We start from the raw sequence: 15,661 nt of genomic DNA on the forward strand, positions 1-15,661 counted from the left end.
ACCCTTGGCCTGCTCACTGTATTATTGGCATAGCTGAGGCTGTTCCAATTAATCACTGAAGGTAATATTGTAGTTCATAAAGAATAAAATGGGGGCACCTAGCTGGCTCAGTCAGAAGAGCATGCAACCTTGAGCTCAGGGTCGTGAATTTGGGTCCCATGTGGGGTATAGAGATTACTTAAATAAAACTTAAAAAAAAAAATTTAGGGATGCCTGGGTGGCTTAGTTGTTAAGCATCTGCCTTCAGCTTAGGTGATGATACCAGGGTCCTGGAATCGAGCCCCACATTGGGCCCTTGCTCGGCGGGCAGTCTGCTTCTCCTTCTCCCATTCCCCTGGCTTGTGTTCCCTCTCTTGCTCTCTCTCTCTCTCTGTGTCAAGTAAATAAAATTTTAAAAAAAAATTTTTAGTGTACTTGGCTTCATGCATTTGTGTGGCTTAGATGAGCCCAAGACCCTTTTTCAGAGACCTTTGACATTTGAAGGAATAGCACTCTAATGCCACCTATTCTTTTTTTTTTTTTTAAAGATTTTATTTATTTATCAGAGAGAAAGAGGGGGAGAGAGCGGCAGACAGAATGGCAGGCAGAGGCAGAGGGAGAAGCAGGCTCCCTGCTGAGCAAGGAGCCCGATGCGGGACTCGATCCCAGGATGCTGGGATCATGACCTGAGCCGAAGGCAGCTGCTTAACCAACTGAGCCACCCAGGCGTCCCTAATGCCACCTATTCTTGAGGAAGCCAACTTGGTCATTTTGTGGAGGCCTAGCCTTCCAGACACAGATGTAAATCACTTAGCCAAGGGACAACTCCAGCTGGCTAGCCACCATGCATCTCCAGGTGGTCTTATAGGTCTCATGGTTGAAGATGCCTTCTATGAGGGAAATTTTAAGTTAAGAATGATATTCTCAAGGTTGGAAAACCCAAAAGTTTTACATTAAACCACTTGCAAACATCATAAACCTACTGTACAAAATTCACCTCTCTCTACCTCTTTTTAAAAAGTTTTCAGTAGGAAACAGTATCACTTAAGGTTATTGCAGAAGGAAAAAGGAAAGCAGAACCAGTCTTTAAGCAAAATGGAGACAAGAAATGATATGAGGGTAGCTGACCAAATCAAAGGAAACTTAACGTATTCTCTGGCAGGTGAATGAATGAAGGTGACCTGGGACCTGAGGAGCTCTTGCTCTTGGTCCTAGAGCATTATCATGAGATGACTGCCCAGCCCACTTGTTATTCCAGTCAAGTTTTCAAATACCCGGGAGAGAGAAATGGACTGACCAGCCTGTCAAGTGTCTCTAGCTGTGGCTAGGGAACAACAGTGGAGTCATCAGGGGCTTGGTTGTGACCAGAAGCCACAGCAGTTTGTGTCTGTTAGAGAAAGGGGTACCCTTTCATCCTGCCCCAGTGATGGGGATTCAGCTGAAGCTGCAGATAAGGGAGAAAGTAACCAGGCATCTCAGGGAAGCTGCAGTTTGGGCTGTAGCAAAGTTTCTATGACCGCTGCTGCTCTCTGCTCATCTTAGAGAACTGGCCCTTCTTCCCCTGTCCTCTTCCCCCAGCCGCACCCAGAAGCGGGGCTCCTTGCCCCTGTTCCCTTGGTGTCCGTTGCAATGAAACTGTCTTTGATGGGGGAAAGGAAGCCTGTGGTACATATGGCCAGGCATGCCCACCTCCAGCAGAGTTTTGGCCCTGAAGAAAGCAACCCCATCCCCAGCTACACAAAAGTTTTTCTCCCTTAAGTCATCACTAGATCCTGATTACCCAGCTCTCTCGGGGGAGTGACCTACCTAAGGAATGTGACAGAAGCTGTTACATGACTACTGCTGGGTTCCCTGGAGTTCTGGTTCTGATTGGACCAGAGACTGGCATGTAGTCCTCCGAACACAAGAACCCATTCATTACAGGGTAAATCAAAATGTGTGCCTGGATCTTCATCTCTGTTGAAAAACAAGAAAGACTAGTGAGTCCAAACAGGGGAGAAATGAGCAACTTGAAGACTTCCCATACAGCTTTAAGACTATGGACTTCCATTGTAAAAATGTTAACATTCAAGATTTTAAAACCAGCACTACTCACTTGGTTCCTGCGTATTTATTTAACATGTCTATCTTACTCATATTTGGCTAGAATTTTCATTATTGTCTTTTTTGCCATTTTTAGTACCTGAGATTTATGAGGAAAATGAAGCTTAGAGGGGTTAGAAACTTGTCCCAATTTCCTTCTGCTGGTGAGTGATGGAAACTGTATTTGTCTGACTGCAGAACATAGTGTCTTAACCACTCTAAAATCTATGTCAGCCCAGGGCGCCTGGGTGGCTCAGTGGGTTAAAGCCTCTGCCTTTGGCTTGGGTCATGATCCCAGGGTCCTGGGATTGAGCCCTGCATCGGGCTCTCTCCTCTGCAGGGAGCCTGCTTCCTCCTCTCTCTCTCTCTCTCTCTCTCTCTCTGCCTGCCTCTCTGCCAACTTGTGATCTCTGTCTGTCAAATAAATAAATAAAAATAAAATCTTAAAAAAAAAAATTAAACAAAATCTATGTCAGTCCAGAGAATACCGGCCTGCTTAACATGGCATCAGAATATTGGACATAATGATCCAATATTGCCACATGCAGAGGAGCCCACATGTTTCCCTCTGGCTGGAGATGATGTGGTAGGCTTTGGGAGCTTACATGTATTGCATTTGTGGTCAGACCTCCAGGCCTTGGATAAATAGTGGCTAACCCCACCATTACTATAGTCTGGCTTAGCCTGAAACCAGGCTCCAACCCTAGCCTCTACTAAACAAAACTCTTTAATTCAATTTATCGATGGGCTGTGAAGACATCAGACTCCATTGGAACAATCCTGGGAGGCTGCTCTGAGCTCTGCCCTTCCCATTAGGGGCTGTAAGTTTGTGCAAACAACCATAAAATTAAACCCACCCAGGGAGGGACATTGATTTCCAATTGGCATAGTTTGCCAGATGCTGTTTGGTCTAAGAACTGCTTGACCTCTACTAGTGACGCCACCTGCCCTTGGCTTTACAGGGTGTGTTCCCAGCAGGGAAGGCCTCTCCACTAATGCTTGCCACTGGAACTTGGGCTGAAGGCATGGTGGGTTCCCCATATGTTGCAGGGGAGAGGCCAGCCACACCCGGGTTTGGATTCACCTCTTATCCAATCCTGGGACTAAAGCTGCCCCCAGGAGATTACAGACGCTCCCACCCCCAACTAATTAAATAGGTGGCCTCCTGCTGCTAAAAGGGAATGAGGGCGGAAAGACAGAGGATGCCTGATTTAACTACGACCTGGGTAAGTAGCTCAGCCTCTGGACCCAGAAATCACCCATGCGTGCCTAAACAGTCTCTAATGGGTTAGGGTGGTTCCTATGCCTGAGACCTAGAGTTCTGTTTATTCTCAGACTGCTTTGTAGTTTTCAAATCTCATAGTCCAAAACGTTTATTACAGAAGCTTTCCACGTTATTAAAAACAAAATTATCTATTAATGAGTGTATCTTACAAGTGATATTACACACTAATCCTTGTGTTAAAGCACTGGAATAAAAGTGACTATACAAAGACACTATTTTTTTCTCCTGGGACAACCTGAAGATGATTCTTCCACTTCATACCCACACACACGCGTGCGTGCACACACACATACACAAAGAGCAGGCTTCTGGGTTCAAAGCTAACTGTCTACCTAAATTACTAGTGCTACATCTAAATGTCCATGCAATTATGTTTATTTAGAAGCTAAAATCATGGCTTGGATTAAGGAAAGAAACCTTTTAGAGCTTCTCGGGAGTTCAGCCTACAAGTGAGTTGTTAGTTGCTCTGTTTTCCATTCTGTTTTTGCTACAAATCAGTTAAAAGGAAAGAGGACCTGAGAGGCAAAGAGGAAGACAGTTGTGATAATAGGAAATTGGTCTAAATTAAAATGATACTAAGTCACAGCACAACTTGGCCTCTTAGCCACCAACTTTTGACATTCTAATTAGGGTAAATGGTTATGCAAATCTAGTCTGTCACTCCTGTCTCCCCTAGCCAGAGTGCCTGTGATTGTTTAAGTGAGGGCTGTTGATGGCATAATTAAAGCTCTCCTAAAAATTAATTGGGAATTGAAGGACAACCTCCAAAGATGCCCTAATTTGTGATCAGCCCGGCACAGCTGTCCTTTTGTCCTGCCCGCCACCAGGACGCCTCGAGTTTCCCCATCAAGTATAATAGAATGTGACACTCGAGGTGTTCTCAAGCCTTGGTCCACAAGATGGAGTGGAAGACAGACCAACAGGAATCTGCAGCACCCAGGGTCACCTCCTGGATAGGTTCAACTGGGGAAACAGGGTTTCAGGTGAATCCAAGCACAGAACATAAAACACTTGGGGTTGGGGGTGTATATGAAACAAAATTGGTCATGAGTTGATAAACATCAAAGCTGCATAATGAATATAGAGTGGAAGGGACTGGGAGGAGTAATTATGGTATTTCTTTGCTTTTGTGCACTTTTTAAATTTTCCATAATACAAAAAATTTAATGCATACACTACTTTTAAATTACTTAAACAAGGAGGCTACAAGACTGAGGTGGTTCTAATGCCTTAGCCCCTGTATAAGCAAATCAATACCTAAGCCTGTAAATGCCTCGAGGTTAAGAAACCAAAACCTAAGGACAACCAGTCATAAACAGCCAACTAGGCTTTCACAAATAAGGCAGCTCCTTAAGCTATAGCCAATCAAATAATTTACTTGCTCTGCTTCCAAGTCTTTTCTATAAACGTTTGGCCCATAGCTCCTGATGGTGGAGCATTTCGAACCACTTTCTGGCTTAGCACTGCCAGACTGGAATTGATTTTTGCTCAAACTCATGAAATTTTTAATATGCCTCAGTTTATCTTTTAAATATCATGTGTAAATGCCATCATGAGGAGGAAGTTCTTGGTAGCCAAAATCAACTTCTGGTTTTACTTTTTTTTTTTTTTAAAGATTTTATTTATTTATTTGACAGAGATCACAAGTAGGCAGACAAGCAGGCAGAGAGAAAGGAGGAAGCAGGCTCTCCGCAATCCCAGGACCCCAGGATCATGACCTGAGCCGAAGGCAGAGGCTTTAACCCTCTGAGCCACCCAGGCACCCCATGGTTTTACTCTTAAAGGAGAAGAGTCAAAGTAACGAATCCTAAAAATGGGTATGCTGTTCTAGTACTTTTTTTTTTTTTCAAGATTTTTCTTATTTATTAAGAGACAGAGAGGGAGAGTGTGGGGAGGAGCAGAGAAGGAGGGAAAGAGAATCTCAGGCAGACTCAGGGCTCAATCTCATGACCCTGAGGTCATGACATGAGCTGCCACCGAGGTGCCCCTGTTCTGGTATTTTTTATCAAATCCAACACATCCCCACATCCAGCCCTGACTCTTCCTAGCTTTGCCCTAGCTGGGAATGAAGAGCAAAGACTGAGGAAAGACTAGGAGAGAAATGGGGCCAGATGAGAGATGGACAAGGGGAAGCTGGCTGAGTGGGTGTCAAGAGTGAGATCCCCAGGGGAGCCTGGGTGGCACAGTAGGTTAGGTGTCTGAATCTTGGTTTTGGCTCAGGTCATAGTCTCAGGGTCATGAGATTGAGCTCCACTTCAGTCTCCATGCCCTGCGTAAGATCCTCTCCCTTTAAAAAAGAAAGAAAAGGGGCACCTGGGTGGCTCAGTGGGTTAAGCCTCTGTCTTCGGCTCAGGTCATAGTCCCACCGTCCTGGGATGGAGCCCCGCATCAGGCTTTCTGCTCAGCAGGGAGCCTGCTTCCTCCCTCTCTCTCTGCCTGCCTCTCTGCCTACTTGTGATCTCTGTCTGTCAAATAAATGAATAAAATCTTTAAAAAAAATAATAAATCCTCCCCCCCCCCAAAAAAAAAGAAAGAAAAAAAGGGAGGGGCGCCTGGGTGGCTCAGTCATTAAGCGTCTGCCTTCAGCTAAGGTCATGATCCCAGCGTCCTGGGATCCAGCCCCATATCCAGCTCCCTGCTTGGCGGGAAGCCCGCTGCTTCTTCTCCCGCTCCTCCTGCTTGTGTTCCCTCTCTTGCTGTCTCTCTCTCTCTCTCAAATCTTTTTAAAAAGGGGTGGGGGGAAGTGAGATCCCCAGATAATCTACCCAAAGGAGAATTGAGAGTTGATTATGAATTAATTCTGTGTCATTAAAAACAACAACAACAACAAAAACACAACACACACAATCCCATTTGACTTAAAAAAAAAAAAAAAAAAAAAAAAAACTTGGAGTGCCTGGCTGGCTCAGTCAGTTGAGCATCTGACTCTTGGTTTTGGCTCAGGTCATGATCTCAGGGTTGTGAGATTGAGCCCCACACAGGGCTCTGCACTTACCAAGAGTCTTCTTGGGATTCTCTCTGTCCCTTTTCCTCTGTTTCTCCTCCCCCCAAATACATGAATATATCTTTAAAAAAAAAAGAAAAGAAAGAAAAGGAAAATAAGGAAATTTTAAAAATAAAAAGTCCCTCATAGTCAAGGGCAAATTCTCTCATGATTAACAAGCCTGCCTTGGCTTCCATGACTTAAGATGCAAGCAACGGGAAAAGCAGTTGGTAGCTTCAGTCCTAACAGTGGAGGTTTCTGAAAGACAAGAGCCCCTTGGAGAAGGGGCTGCAGGCTTTGGAGATTCTCCATTTACCCCCCATACAAAATGATGCTCTTTTCTTTATCTTTTAAAAATATCCACGTCTGGGGTGACAGTAATTAATGAGCTAGTAAAAAGTTGTCCCAGCCAGTGTTTCCTAGCTTTGTTAGGAAAACTGGAGAGAACCAGCTTTGTTAGGAAAACTGGAGAGAACCAGTGTGGGCTAATTAATTGGTCTTCAGGTAGTAACTAAATCAAAGGTGTCTTGGGTACTCCAGGAAGCCAGAGTCTCCTCTTGCCTGAAAATCAATCAGGGAAAGATTGATGAAGGGCTGCTAAGGTCAGGCTTAGAAACACAAAACCATCTGCCAACTCTCTAGGGCTGGTACCTGCAGTCGAGCAATTTTAGAAGAACAGGTGTTCACATTTAACTTACCTCTTCTTTTCTTTTATGCTGAAATCATGATTTTAGCTAGGAAGAGCCTCCAGTTGGTTAGTGAAATTCATAAACTGTCTATTGTAACTTAAAATAACCTGGCCCAGAGGTATTGTGATAACCTCAACTGCCTCTTGCACAAAGTCATAAACCACTCAACTCTGACAGTAGCTGCTCTGGCCTCTCTAAAAGCATTTGAGAGTATCAAGAAACAGTGATTCAAGGTATTACCTTAAAAGGGCTGCTATAGCCACTCTGGAAAACAGTATAGAGGTTCCTCAGAAAGTTGAAAATAGAGCTACCCTATGACCCAGCAATTGCACTACTGGATATTTACTCCAGATACAACTGTAGTGATCCAAAGGGGCACGTGCACCCCAATATTTATAGCAGTAATGTCCACAATAGCCAAATGATGGAAAGAGCCCAGATGTCTATCAGCAGATGAATGGATTAAGAAGATGTGGCATATATATACAATGAAATATTATGCACCCATCAAAAAACCAAAATCTTGCCATTTGCAATGACATGGATAGAACTAGAGGGTATTATACTAAGCGAAATTAGCCAATCAGAGAAAGACAATTATCATATGATCTCACTGATACAAGGAATTTGAGAAACAAGACAGAGGATCATAAAGGAAGGGAAGGAAAATTCAAACAAGATGAAACCAGAGAGGGAGATGACCCATAAGAGACTCTTAATCTCAGGAAACAAGCTGAGGGTTGCTGGAGTGGAAGGGGGTGGGAGGGATGAGAGGGCTGGGTGATGGACTTTGGGGAGTGCTATGGTGAGTGCTGGGAATTGTGTAAGACTATGAATCACAGACCTGTACCCCTGAAACAAAAAATACATTATATGTTAATTTTTTTAAAGGGCTGCTATAGACTGAATATTTGTGTCTCCCCAAAATTTATATGTTGAAACTTAATCTCCCATATGATAGTATTTGGAGACGAGGACTTTGGGAGATAATTAAATCATGAGGACAGAGCCCTCATGAATGAGATTAGTGCCTTTAAAAAAGAGACGTTAAAGATCTCCCTTGCTCCTCCCACCATGTGAGGACACAGTGAGAAGAACACCATCCATGAACCAGGGAGCAGGCTCTTAGCAGACATCAAATCTACCTTCATCTTGGACTCCAGAACTATGAGAACTAATTGTTTGCTGTTTGTAAGCCTCCTAGTCTATGGCATTTTGTTGCAGCAGTCCAAACAAATGAAGACAAAGAGCTAAGCCAAGGAACACTGCTCTGCTCTGTAAGTGTGGTACAAATTCAGTGGCCCATCCACTTTGCAAAGTATGCTTCTGAGCCCCAATGTCTTTAAAAGCTGACACTTTAATGTTTCTTTCTGGTTCATGGAAAGTCTCTTCTGGTTCAGTAGGCTAAGAACATTTTTGAAAGTTTTTGATAATGATCTATAAGCACATCCATTATGTTAGTTGATGACAGTCCAGTGACTGGAGTTGCCCTTCCTCTATATATAAAAAAATTTTTTAAGACTCAGGATTTACACCAAACTTCATTCTTTTTTTTTTTTTAAGATTTTTTTATTTACTTGACAGAGGTCACAAGTAGGCAGAGGAAGGCAGAGAGAGAGAGGAGGAAGCAGGCTCCCCATTGAGCAGAGAGCCTGATGCGGGGCTCGATCCCAGGACCCTGGGACTATGACCTGAGCTGAAGGCAGAGGCTTAACCCACTGAGCACCCAGGCGCCCCCCAAATTTCATTCTTTTAAATGAAGGTATTCCTTGTTCCTGCTAACCATTTATGTCCCAATTTCTCCAAGAATATGGGAAATTTTCCAAAACACCCATGTGGTAGATTGTATTTTTCCAAGGATGGCTGTAGTCTCATAGGCTTTTATTATAATGTGACATTAATAATCCTCCATCAAGGTGTGGGATTTGTGTTCCTGCCCCAGGAGCAAAAGTAAAACTATGTGACTAATAGGTCATAAAAGGGAATTCAAGTTCCACTTGACTCTCTTGAGGCCTTGGGGAGCAAGCTGGCATGGAGGAAGTCCAGCTATCCCTGAGGAGGGGAAGGGTAAGCTAGTAACGATCAGAGGTGGAAGGAAAATTTATTATTCAGAACTCCTACAGATCAATAAACAAAATGCCCAATAGAAAAATGAACAATGAATTTGAAAAGATGTTTCACAATAAAGGAATTAGAAATTGCCAATAAACTAAAATATGTTCAACTTCACTAATAAACTAGACATGGAAATTAAAACTTCAATGAGATATATGTAGCCCACCTACCAACCAGACTGGCAAAAAATGTTAAAAATCTGATAATAGGGGTTGGTGAGGATGTGGCACAATGGGAACTGTTGTATGGGAGAGAGGATTGTCTGTAAGTTGGTACAACTGCTTTGGAAGCCAGTTAGTAGGTATCTACAAAAGCTGAAGATAGGCAGAGCCCGTGACCCAGCAAGCCTGCCACTGGGTACATACCATAGAGAAAATTTTGCATGTGTACATTGTAACACATAAAGAAGAATTCATAGCAGCATTTTTGACAAAAACTAAAGCAAGGAACAACTAAATACGTAGGTTGTGATCTGTTCTTTCAATGGCATGCTATACAGCAAGACAAATGAACAAATTTTGGCGGCACACAAAAATGTAGATGATTCTCACAAACATATTATGGAGCAAAGAAGATACAAAAGAACACATACAGAATGATTTCGTTTGTGTAAAGCCTGAAAATAAACCATTTTTGAATAATACAGAAATACAGGTGGGACACCTGGGTGGCTTCGTCAGTTAAGCATCTGCCTTCAGCTCAGGTCATGATTCTGGGGGCCTGGGACTGAGTCTCACATCGGGCTCCCCTTCACCCTCTGCCTGCTGCTACTCCAGCTCCTTCTCCCCCACCCCCAAATAAATAAACAAAATCTTTTAAAAAATTGTCTGATGAAAATCACTCAGATAAAATACTGGGGAAAATATTTCCATACCTGTGACAGGTAAAATCGTAATATATGAAGTGTTTTTACAAACTGATAACAAAATGCAATTGAAAATAGGCAAAATATTTAATAGAGAGTTCAGAGAAGAGAAGGTACAAATGGCAAGTATATATCAAAAGAAGCTTAACTTCCCTAATCAGGTAAATGCAAATTAAGTAACAATGAGCTATCACTTACCAGATTAGCAAAATTCTGCCCATGGGCTTGTGGTAAAAAGGATGCAGTGTTGGTGGTAATGTGAACAGCTGCGTTTTTTTGGAAATCTACCTGACAATATCTACTAAAATGAAAAATACATACATTCCTCAAACCGGAATTGCCTCTCTCACCCTACCCTCAAGAAATAAAAGTACCAGAACATTAAAAAATAAAATAAATTTTCTCTCTGTAGTATAGCTTGTAATGGTAAAAATCTGGAAATAAAATAAAAGTCTTCAATAGGAGATTGAGAGGACTGATCAAATAAATTGTGGAACAGTTAGTATGTGGAAAAATGTTCAACCATTAGAAAGAATAGGCTGGAGAATGAGCTAAAGGATCTAAAGCGGTTGACTGTTGCATGAAAAAAGATGTAGAGAGGTATAGACACTATTATTTTGAGACAAACATACAAAACCAAAATTATATGTCTCCATATGTATAAGCTGATGGATTATATCATCATGGAGAAAAGCATGGAAGAATATACCAGGTTATCAATAACAATTTCCTGTGGTGGGGAATGGGGAAGAAGTACTAGTTGGGAAAGGAAGGAGTGACAGTTGGAGAGAAAAGGAAGAAGACTCAGCTGAGAGCGCTGGCCGCACTGACTCCATCTTTGGCCCTCCATTTTGGGCTCCCTCTGGTGCACAGATGGCACCGCTTTAGCTAACTAGTAGAGATCCCCTCTGGGTCACAGATGGCACCACTTTAGATAACTACCCTGTGACCTTACCACCAAGCCTCTCACTCCATAAAAGCTGGGGATTGAGGTCCAGATAGCAACAGAGAATAGCTTCAGAGTGCCCTCAGTCGTCCATCTGCCCCCTCTATGCCTTGTCACTAAGTTATCCTGAACAAAACTCTGTCAATGGTAAGGAGTGGCTTCCTTCATTTTTCAGTATTAAAATGACTTCTCAGTCTGGAGGATCTATTATTGACCTTCCTCCACCTAACAACTCCGTATTTATCAGTACATGAGAACAAAACTAAGCACTCAGCACTCAGTAAAAGCCCTGAGGTAAGAAAGAGGTAAATTTATACAAGGGGGTGACTATACCTAATGTAGGGCACACAGATACTGATGGGAACCAGGGTTCAGAATCCAAGCAAGGGAAGGAGAGTATCCATGTAATAACAGTGGTAACCTGAAATGGGAATCAGAGTCCAAGCAGGGAGAACAGAACTTCCCTGCAGGGTCCGGGGTGGAGAGATAGGAATGGTTACAAACAGGGACACTGGGGCGCCTGGGTGGCTTAGTGGGTTAAGCCGCTGCCTTCGGTTCAGGTCATGATCTCAGGGTCCTAAGATCGAGTCCCGCATCGGGCTCTCTGCTTGGCGGGGAGCCTGCTTCGTCCTCTCTCTGCCTGCCTCTATGCCTCTATGCCTACTTGTGATCTCTGTCAAATAAATAAATAAAATCTTAAAAAAAAAAAAACAGGGGCACTGATTGAATAAGTAAACATAATGAGGATAATGAAGGCAACTTTTCAGCTGGTGAAGGGAGTTATAAATACAGAAAGGACTGGTGATGTTGGACTAGAATTGGAGGTATTCATTTGACTGCATGATTTTCAAAATATATAGATACAGAAATAAATATGTGTGTATAAGCATATATTCCTTAATCATTTCACAATATGTGTAAATCAAATCATCAAGCTATACACTTAAAATTTATACAGTGATTTATGTAAATTATTTCTCAATAAAACTGGGGGGAAAAACATTTATTCCCTAACTCTGTCTACTGAGAGAGGCTAGAACCGCAATACCCATTAGGCCTAACAACTAGATCCTGGCTTCTAAATGTAATTTTGCACTAGAAGGAACCAGGGCTCCTTGGAGAAATGGCTGATTCCAAATCTGGGGCATAGAAAGTACAAAATGAACTGAAATATCTTATTGTGCCAAAAAGCAAGGAAATGCTCAAAGAGTGATATGGACAAAAGCCAGCTTGAGTGGACTCTCTCCCAAATTCCAGACTTGGGATGTTTGAGCAACAACACAAATACCAACAGTAATAAATTATAGTTCATTATATAATGTAGAAAAACATGAATCCATAGAAATATTTTAAAAATGAATAAGTTGAAAGTTTTGTTGAGAAACAGGGTATTTAAATGGTTTTAAAGTATTACCTCATAAAATTCTTTATTAATCACAAAGGGGAAAAGAGTAACTATACAGTGAAGTAATCTGGCAGACATCACCTTAATCAAATAATCAGAGTTAAGGTCATCACTCCCAGGGCTGATCGAAATCATGTGCCATCCAAAAGGATTGCTGCAAGGACACAGTGTCCCCTCTGCAATATTGCTGCTGTAGATGCCCATCCTGAATCTAACCACAAAAAGGCCTCATGCAAACCCAAACTGAGGGACATTCCACACAAAAACTAGTCTCCTAAAAGTGTAAATGTTATGAACATCACGGAAAGACTAAGCAATATTCAGACTGAAAACTGAAAAGACTTGAAAAATTGATGGAACGTGTGATTTAGGACTGGATCCTTTTTGCTATAAAGGGCGTATGCCCTAAAAAGGGCAGTCCTTTTTGTTATAAAGGGTTGTTGAAATGTGGATCAGGTCTGAGGATAAATGAGTAGTAAGGTATGCAAGTTAGCTTCCAGATTTTGATGATTTAATTGTATATATTTAAGAAAATGTCCTTTTGGGGGCACCTGGGTGACTCAGTCGGTTAAATGTCTGACTTCCACTCAGGTCAAGATCTCAGAGTTCTAGGATCAAGCCCCACATGGGGCTTGGAGTCTGCTTATCCCTCACCCTTTGCCCCTCCCCCCTCCTCATGCTTTCTCTGTCTCTCTGTCTCTCTCAAATAAATAAAATCTTTTTTAAAAAAGAGAAAAAAAGTGCTTGTTCTCAGGAAATACATACTAAAGTATTTGGGATAATGGAGTATCAGATTAGCAAATTAATTCTTGAATAGTTCAGGGGAACATTTCTGCTGTACTACAAATATTTCTGTAAGTTTATTTTGACAGGAAAAAAAGGGTAATGCCAAAGAGAGAAAAATAAATAAACACAGGCTTCTAATTTAGTTCAATTCCAAACTCCAAATTAGAATAAATGTATTTTTTAAAAGATTTTATTTATGTACTTGACAGAGATCACAAGTAGACAGAGGCAGGCAGAGAGAGAGGGGAAAGCAGGCTCCCTGCTGAGCAGAGAGCCTGACTCCAGTTGACCCCAGGTCCCTGAGATCATGACCTGAGCCGAAGGCAGAGGCTCAACCCCCTGAGTCACCCAGGTGCCCCTAGAATAAATGTATTTTTAAAAAAATATTTTGTTGTAAGCGTCTACCTTCAGCTCAGGTCATGATCTCAGGGTCCTGGGATAGAGCCCCACATCAGGATCCATGCTCAGCGGGAAGCCTGCTTCTCCTTCTCCCACTCCCCCTGCTTGTGTTCCCTCTCTCGCTATGTTTCTCTCTGTCAAATAAATAAATAAAAATTCTTCAAAAAAATATTCTGTTGCAGTAACATAAATGTGATATAAAACTTGCCATTTACCCCAATTTTTCTTTTTTTATTTTATTTTTAAGATTATATTTGTTCATTTTACAGACAGAGATCACAAGTAGGCAGACGCAAGCAGAGAGGGAGGAGGAAGCAGGTTCCCTGCTGAGCAGAGAGCCCCATGCGGGGCTTGATCCCAGGACCCTGGGATCATGACCTGAGCTGAGCCACCCACTGAGCCACCCAGGCGCTCCCATTTTTTTCTTTTTTAAAGAATGTTTATTTTGCACACTTCCTTGGCACTTTCCCATTTAACCCTTTTTAATTGTGCAACTCAGTGGCATTGAATTCATTCACAATGTTGTGTAACTGTTAAGGACTGAATGTTTGTGTCCCTCCAAATTCATAAGTTGAAGTCCTAATCAGCAACATGATGGTATTTGGGGTGGGAGGTAATTAGCATCAGATTAGGTCTTGAGTCGGGGGCCCTCATGATGAGATTAATACCCTTACAAGAAGAGGAAAGATCTCTGTCTCCCGGGTGCCTGGGTGGCTCAGTGGGTTAAGCCGCTGCCTTCGGCTCAGGTCATAATCTCAGGGTCCTGGGATCGAGTCCCGCATCGGGCTCTCTGCTCAGCAGGGGCCTGCTTCCTTCCCTTCCCCTCTCTCTGCCTGCCTCTCTGCCTGCTGTGATCTCTCTCTCTCAAATAAATAAATAAAATCTTAAAAAAAAAAAAAAAAACCTCTGTCTCCCTGTGCAAGGATGGAAGAATGGCACGTCAAGCACTAGCCAGGAAGAGAATTCTCATCAGGAACCAAATTTGCAACATCTTGATCTTGGAATTCCCAGCCTCCAGAATTGGAAGAAATAAACCTCTGCTCTTAAAGGTGTCCATTCTATGATATTTTGTTATAGCAGCCCCAGATGACTAAGACAGCAATCCTTTACTACTACGTATCCCCCTAACTCTTGCATTACCCTGAAACAAACTGTTACCGTTAAATGTTAACTCCATTCTCCCCTTCCCCTGGCTCCTGGTAACCTAATTTACTTTCTGTCACTTATGAATGAACCTATTCTAGATAATTCATATAAGTAGAGTGACACGATATTTGTCCTTTTGTGTCTGGCTGATTTCACTTAACATAATATTTTCAAGACCCACCCCTGTTGTAGCCTGTATCAGAACTTCAGTCCTTTCCTATGGCTGAATGGCATTGCATTTTCTCTGTATGCCAGTTCGGTCTGTCTATTCACTTGCTGATGCACAATTGGGTTGTTTCTACTTTTTGGTTAGGGTCAACAATACTGCTATAAGCATTGCTGTACAGGTATGTGCTCAGTCACTGTTTTCAGTTCTTTTGGGTACTTGCCTAGGAATCAGATTACTGGATCATATGGGAAAGATACTTGTTTTTTTTTTTTTTTTTAAGATTTATTTATTTATTTGGCAGAGAGAGATTACAAGTAGGCAGAGAGGTAGGCAGAGAGAGAGAGGAGGAAGCAGGCTCCCTGCTGAGCAGAGAGCCCGATGAGGGACTCAATCCCAGGACCCTGAGATCATGACCTGAGCCAAAGGCAGCGGCTTAACCACTGAGCCACCCAGGTGCCCAAGATACTTGTTTTAAAGGCATAGTCCACAAGGATCAAGAGAATAGTGAGGAGTAACAACAGTACAATTTTCATAGCTAAAAATGAACAAGTGGTTTATCAGCATACATGAATTGAGGATCAGATTCTACACTGACAGTAGGGAAAGAAAAGAACCATGACTGGATCTTCGAAAGGCTCAGGAATCAGCAGCACTAAGTACACCAGAAGTTTGAAGGTGGGAGTGCTGTAAGTAAGATAAGAGGAGGGTGCTGAAAGACCAGGACTGGTTGAAAGATATTTAAGAAGTGATTATAGAGGGGCGCTTTGGTGGCTCTGTGGGTTAAGCGTCAGACTAGATTTTGGCTCAGGTCA

Source organism: Mustela putorius, unplaced genomic scaffold, assembly GCF_011764305.1.
Source record: "Mustela putorius furo isolate JIRA1106 unplaced genomic scaffold, ASM1176430v1.1 tig00000698_pilon_pilon_pilon, whole genome shotgun sequence".
Lineage (NCBI taxonomy): Eukaryota > Metazoa > Chordata > Mammalia > Carnivora > Mustelidae > Mustela > Mustela putorius.